Source organism: Etheostoma cragini, chromosome 10 (genome assembly GCF_013103735.1).
Source record: "Etheostoma cragini isolate CJK2018 chromosome 10, CSU_Ecrag_1.0, whole genome shotgun sequence".
Lineage (NCBI taxonomy): Eukaryota > Metazoa > Chordata > Actinopteri > Perciformes > Percidae > Etheostoma > Etheostoma cragini.
Genome location: NC_048416.1, coordinates 24705038 through 24711654, shown reverse-complemented (window position 1 = coordinate 24711654; position 6617 = coordinate 24705038). Strand labels below are relative to the sequence as shown.

Here is a 6617-nt window from a genome sequence, read left to right as displayed (position 1 = left end):
CTTTGAGTATAACAAACCACAAAGTCCAGCATACTTAATTTTTACAGTCAAAACTGCATAAGTATATTGTGCTCATCTATACAGATCTTTTTCTCCAACTCTCACCACAACCATCACCATTTATCCCTATCCCTCCCCCTACTAATGTCCCCTCTTCAGTTTATTTTTCCACACTTGTTTTCTGAATCTGGTGCCTTTTTTTGTTTAGTTGCAGGTCTTTGGCCCTCATTTATGAACAGTGCGTACAATCAAAAACATGCGTAGGACGGGCGTTCGCCGATTTCTATGCAAAGTTTAGCATTTATCAAGTTGAAAGTGAACGTAGGCTGCAAAAAAAATCTCATGTCCGGTCCAACCTTGTGTACACGAGTTTTCGAGTCAGTGTAGACTTGCGCTACAGCAAGTCAGGGGAAGGAGAAGTCATCAGTTTATCACTTATCAACAATGGCAGATCTGGCTCTTTTAGAAGAACTGTATGAGGCGAGCAACAGTGCACATGTAGCCTACACACACAGGCCACGGTGTGGGGGGGGCCCTACTTTACATGCCAGAAAAGTCTGCAACATTGTTTTAGCCTGTGGGGTTCTGCACAACATCGTGCAGGAAAACAGGGTGCCTTAAATGTAATGACGGAGCCAGATGACCCAATGCCCAGAGATGCAGGATAGTATTCACTTTCAAAAGGTACATTGTAATGTTTGGCACACAAGTGGCCACAAGGGATATCAAAGTTTGGTCGTTGGGAGGGGCTGCAGTTCAGTGGGTTGGGGATCCCCTCGCTGCTTTTTGTGGATGATGTGGTCCTGATGGCATCATCGGTATGTGACCTTCAGCACTCACTGGATCGGTTCGCAGCCGAGTGTGAAGCATCAGAGATGAGTATTAGCACCCTAAATCTGAGGCCACGGTTCTCAGCAGGAAACCAATGGAGTGGCTTCTTCAGGTAGGGAATGAGTCCTTACCCTAAGTGAAGGAGTTTTTGTTCCTACCCTCACCTATGGTTATGAAGACTGGGTCATGACCGAAAGAACAAGATTTAGGGTGTAATGGCTGGATGGATTACTATTAGGAGTATAGCATACATACGTCAAAGATGAATAAATTACATATTACAATTTAATATGGCAATACTGTTGACTGCATCAGTGATCTCTTTCTATTCCGTATTCTTCCTACAGCCTATACCAGTTTTTTAGGCTGCCAAAAAGGACACATGTTACTCTAAATTAAACTGAGATGTCAGGGTTTCAATCTCCACCTCTGAAAAGTGCTGTTGTTAGCCGGATTACGTCTGGCCATGTTGTAAATAGTAAAACCGAGAATATATCGGGGCATGATATTTAAATTACGATCGTTTCCAGCCACTGCATGTATCAATGTACAACCATTTTCATGCTCTGATCGGTCTGATACAGTTTCATGAATCCCACGTGAAGCCTGTCGTGAGAGGATTTTCGCGCTCATATCTCTGCTGGCTTTTACATAAGGAACCATCTTCCTCTGCCTTGGCTGTAACCAGTAAGCTGAACATTACATCAGGTCAGTCCCAGTTAGTCACTTCTTAGCAGCGACTCCCTCTCAGGAATCCCACAGATAATAGAGATTGCTGTTATGATTGTTTAAAACAATTCTATGCCATGGTACTCCTTGACTGTATCTCCTTGCTTACAGTTTTGTGATAAATCATAATAAATTAAACAGTAACATCTGTAATTGGCTGCACGTTATGCCTGTTTTGCACTTTGATCATTGTTGCACTTCTGTATAGCCTTTTGTGTAGTGATCCGGAGATGTGTTCCATCTCACCTGGAATGTTATTGCAATGTTTTATAAGCTGTATGCAACGCAATTTCGTTCTGTATGCACTTTGTACATATGGAATGACAGTAATAAAGTTAAAGTAGAAGTTGAGTTAAGTGTAGCAGTCTTTGCAGTTCTTATTAAACCTCCTTCAATCTGTACATGCTCCTGCTTGGTATTACTGTTAAGAAACACAAAATATCCTACCAGTCATATGCCGATGACACACAGTTTTACATTTCACTTTTCTCTGACAATCTTAGCTCTGTTGACACACTAGTAAACTGTATTAACCATATTAAATGCTCGAAGTCCAAAAACTTTTACAGCTAAATGCAAATAGCTTGACAAAGAAAATACTTCTCTGGGATAAACACATTTTCGGTCCTTGGTCTAAAGATATATGCAAATTGTTTTGTAACCACGGGTTTGGTGAGTGGTTTCTTAATAGTAAAAATCTGGTTATTGGTTTGTTTAAATAATCTGTTTTCAAAAGACAAAAAGCAGTGGGCTGACAATATATGGGCTAAGCCAAAATTGCATATTTTTGTGATGATAAAAAGGCAAATTTCTCTTTGTGCTCAAGTGAGATCTGCCGTATTATCTTTGACTGTTGAAAGAAGATGATATTTTAATGTAGAAGAGGAACAAAATGATCTGTCCAATGTGTTGTTTGAATGATATAAAAAATGAGTTCCAGTTTGTTTTCTACAGTCCTTTTTTATTGTGAACAGCGCGATTTTTTGTTTAGTGAGATAAAAGCAGAGATTGATTTTGGTAAATATGGATGATGCATCTATCATGTTCACATGTGAAATATAAATTAGCTAATTATCTTGAGAAAGCATGGGAGAAGAGGGCAAAGGTCTTTACTGATATGTAGGTGTATCTGCAGGTGAGGATTTGTTGTTTGTATATTGTGTGTGTATGTGTGCGTGTGTACTTGCATTAATCCACTTCTCCAAATTATTTGTTAATGCGACCAGAAGACGTTTGCTAAATAAGTTTGTGGTGTCTTGTAATCCCATGTTGGATGGGCCAAATGTTTGGCATGACACAGAAATAAAATTAAACTAACTAAATACAGACATGACTGATATTCTCGTTGTTGTAAAAATCATAAACAAAAGATTTATTCACACCTGGATTCAAGGTTTCTGTGTTCTGTGTTTCTACAGTGAGCAAGTCAGAAATCTTGTCAGATTTTGTTATACTGATCTTAACTTTGAAAATCACATCACCAATATCACTAAAACCGTATTTTATCACTTAAACAATATATCAACACTTAGAGCATTCATTTCTCAAACTGACATTGAGAAACTGGTGCATGGATTCCTCTCCAGCAGGTTAAACTACTGTAATGGTCATTTTGCAGGACTACCCAAACAATCAGTGCCTCCAACTTGTTCAAAATGCAGCAGCCAGAGTCCATGTACATTTGAAGACTTTACACCTGTACTCAAATCACTTCATTGGCTCCCAGCACACAACCAGGTCTCACGACAATTCGTGAAATTGTCACATGATTTCAATACAGAATCCTTTTTAAAATCCTGCTACCAGTCTATAAAGCACTAATTGGTTTAGCTCCTCAGTATATCTCTGACTTGCTCAGTGATCACAACCCCATCAGGCCTGTCAGGTCATCAAGCAGCAGCCTTCTAACTGTACCCAGAATTACATCCCTGTCTGGTGAAGGGCCTTCAGTTACTGTGGTCCTGCTCTCTGGAACAAGCTTCTTCATGACCTGAGGGTTGTCACAACTATGTCCATATTTAAAAGCAAACTGTATGTGTGTGTGTGTGTGTGTGTATCTTATAAGATAAGATAAGATAATTTGTTTATTAGTCCCCAATGGGGAAATTACTGCACTACACTCTGTGTACACACTTTTTGTTAGTACTCACACACAGGCCTGAAATACACACACATGCTCAGGACCTATACATGCACTTTACATGGAGAGATGTCAGAGTGAGTGGGCTGCCAGCTGAACCAGCGCCCTGAGCGGTCGGGGGGGTACGGTGCCTTGCTCAAGAGCACCTGGCAGTGCCCAGGAGGTGAACTGGCATCTCTCCAGCCACCAATCCACGCTCCCAACTTTTTGGGTCCATACGGGGATTTGAACCAGTGACCCTCCGGTTCCCAACCCAACTCCCTATGGACTGAGCTACTACCACCCCCTAAATCTGTGTGTGTGTGCACGTGTGTGTGAATTTGTATGGTCGCACTTGTATGTCTTGTATTTGTTGTGTATTGTTATTTCTATTTATGCTTTGTTATGCTGTTTTTAATTTAAAATACTTTGCGTTTATGTGTAATAAAAGGTGCTACACAAATAAAATTGACATGCCAGACTGTCAGAGTAGTGTACGACAACGTCCTGTGGTGTAGTGCATGAATGTTACGTTGTTGTTATGTGTTTCTTAGCTTGTTAACGTTACCAACCAACATTGGCCAGTTTAATGTTAACGGTAACGTCACAGTTTACAGGCCAGGAGCCGACGTTTGCATTTACGGTGAGCAAGCTGACCATAACGTTTTGTATGTATGAGCAAATACTCCGAAATACATCAGCTCAAGCATGTCACTGATGTCATCTTGTAACATGTCTTTCTCTTCTTCATCCCCTATGATAGATAAGACTGCAAAGAGATCTCTCCGTCACGTTTCATCCTGCGCATCTTCCTGTGACGGGTGCATCTTGTATAGATGACCCACAAACTTTAAGAAACACCAGCTAGAAGGCTGTTTTAGCTTTAAGGGGGTCCTCTGCAAAAACTTGTTTTTCATAAAAAAATCTTTGCTATCACTTTTGGAACCAGTGCCGTTCAAAAGTGGGCCGTTACTGTTGAGCTCCATAGTGGCTGAAAGTAACTAAGTAAATTTTATTTTAACTAAGTAAAAGAACTGTATTTAAGTACATTTTTAAAAAACTTTATTTTAGAACTACTTTAATTAGGTTTTTGTACTACTCAGTTTATTTTGACAGGAAATATTATAGTCTAATACTATATCTACTTTGCAGATAAAGAGCTTCTTAAGAAGGAAAGCACTGTTGGACTCTGTATATGACACATTTAAATGTAGGTTATGTGACGTTATTAGGTGTATATAATCAATGCATTCTCATAAACGGGTTTTTATGATATCTTAAGAAAATGTTTGCACAACAATTTGTATATGAACCAGTCATGCCGACCAGTCACATGACCACAAGTCACAAGTTTAAAAATTAAGAATAAGAATACATTGAATTTATATAGCGCTTTTCACAAACTCAAAGTTCAGCAGTCTTTACCGTGAAATTTAGCCAAGAAAAGGTTACTGTGAGCCTGGCACAGGCCCACTTTCCAGCAGCCGTTGCAGTTGAGTTTAGCTGACAAAATGTGACTGTCCTGCAGCGACGACATTTAAGATTAGGCACCAAGAACAACTAGTTAAGATGAGAACCAAGATTGTGGTTTGGGTTAAAACACAGGTCCCCTTCAGCAGTACTCCTGGGTCACAACCATCCTTTTCCTAGGTGAAAGTCTTGTATTTTCCCCTTAACTTCTTCCAGGACATGAACTCCACTGCCCGGTTTGAAAGGACTGTTTTTTAGGACCCGTCTTTCCAACCATACCTCCTCCCTACACAGATCTTGCGCTCTTAACGGCAGTCAGTGCACACAGTGATAAACACGTAGAATACATACGAATAACATTACTTACATTACTTTTTGTACCTATATGTAAGATTGGTTCATGAAAACATGTGGTAAAGGCTAAATTACATGTGACATGTAATACTAAACTGTAAACTGTACCTGTTCAGCCAGTGCCCTTGTATCATCCACAATGATTTTTTTAAGGCTTTTTTTTGTGATCGGCAAAAAGACGATCAATAGTGCTTCAAAATTACAGCGCTGGACTGGGTGCTATCTCCAGGCCTGCTGATTATTGGACTTTGCATAGTGTTGAGTCTGTTTGCTGGGCTCTGGTCTAACCAGCAGCCAGGTGTAACATGGGAATGGATATCTGTTTGAATAGAAGCCCAAAGCATCTGGCAATCTCAATCGGAATCAATGAACAGGGCACCACATAAAATCTTTCCCCTCAAAAAGGGAACCATCTTATTTTCAAGTTTTCCTGACTTCGATCACCTCCCATAGTTTCCCCCTAAAGCAAAAATCTGCCCAAAAATGTGGAGAACCCAGAGTATTGTCTTTTTTCCCAAAGACTGTGGGAGGTAAGAGGGGGGGTTGTGGGGGAGGAGTGAGGAGGGCGAGGAGGGCTGTTCTCTAATGAGCTTTATAGAACGGGTACAGCCCTGTTAAAATGATAGGGAACAGACCTCCCACCAAATATGAATTCCAGAAAGATATAAACGTACTCAACAGTGAATTTGTAATTCGGAATATGTTCTGAAATAAAAGGCTTTGGAAAACAGAGGGAGTGAAAGTGAACTGCTCCCCTCCCGCCTTAAAAAAAGCAAAAAAAGAAAGAAACTGAGACGGGGAGAAGGAGTGGATAAGGGAGAGAGAGAGAAAGATGGAGAGGGAGGCGTTTGAAAAAAAGGGAGAGGAAAAATCCTGGGCCCCGTTTCTTCTATTTATTTTTTTAAAGCAATGGCATCCTGTGTTCTTGGATGTGTCGTTGCCATGGCAACTGTAACTTGGTGACCTCGTTATTTCTGCCTAATCCCGCACTGAAATTATGGTTGCTCCACCCTTTTGCCTGGCTGCCCTGATAACACAATCATTGCAAATGAGGCAGGGGAATGGAGAAGTAGAAGGAGGAGGAAAAGAAGAAAAACACATTTGGCACAGCTTC

The 6617-nt window shown here is 40.5% G+C and overlaps 2 long non-coding RNA genes across 2 annotated transcripts in view; both read right to left on the bottom strand.

Annotated features, from left to right (window-relative positions):
* LOC117951867 overlaps positions 1-2887 on the bottom strand; it is a 4286-nt gene extending 1399 nt beyond the window's left edge. The window contains exons 1-2 of the long non-coding RNA XR_004658266.1: positions 2758-2887; positions 1653-1657 (exon numbers count right to left, since the gene is read on the bottom strand). This is a non-coding gene — a long non-coding RNA (uncharacterized LOC117951867). The remainder of the gene's footprint in view (positions 1-1652; positions 1658-2757) is intronic.
* Positions 2888-3538: 651 nt separating this feature from the next.
* On the bottom strand, positions 3539-5431 carry LOC117951873. The gene is made up of 3 exons (XR_004658267.1): positions 5316-5431; positions 3751-3755; positions 3539-3550 (listed from the first exon to the last, which is right to left on the bottom strand). It is a non-coding gene; the product is annotated as an uncharacterized LOC117951873 (long non-coding RNA).
* Between the last annotated feature and the right edge of the window lie 1186 nt (positions 5432-6617).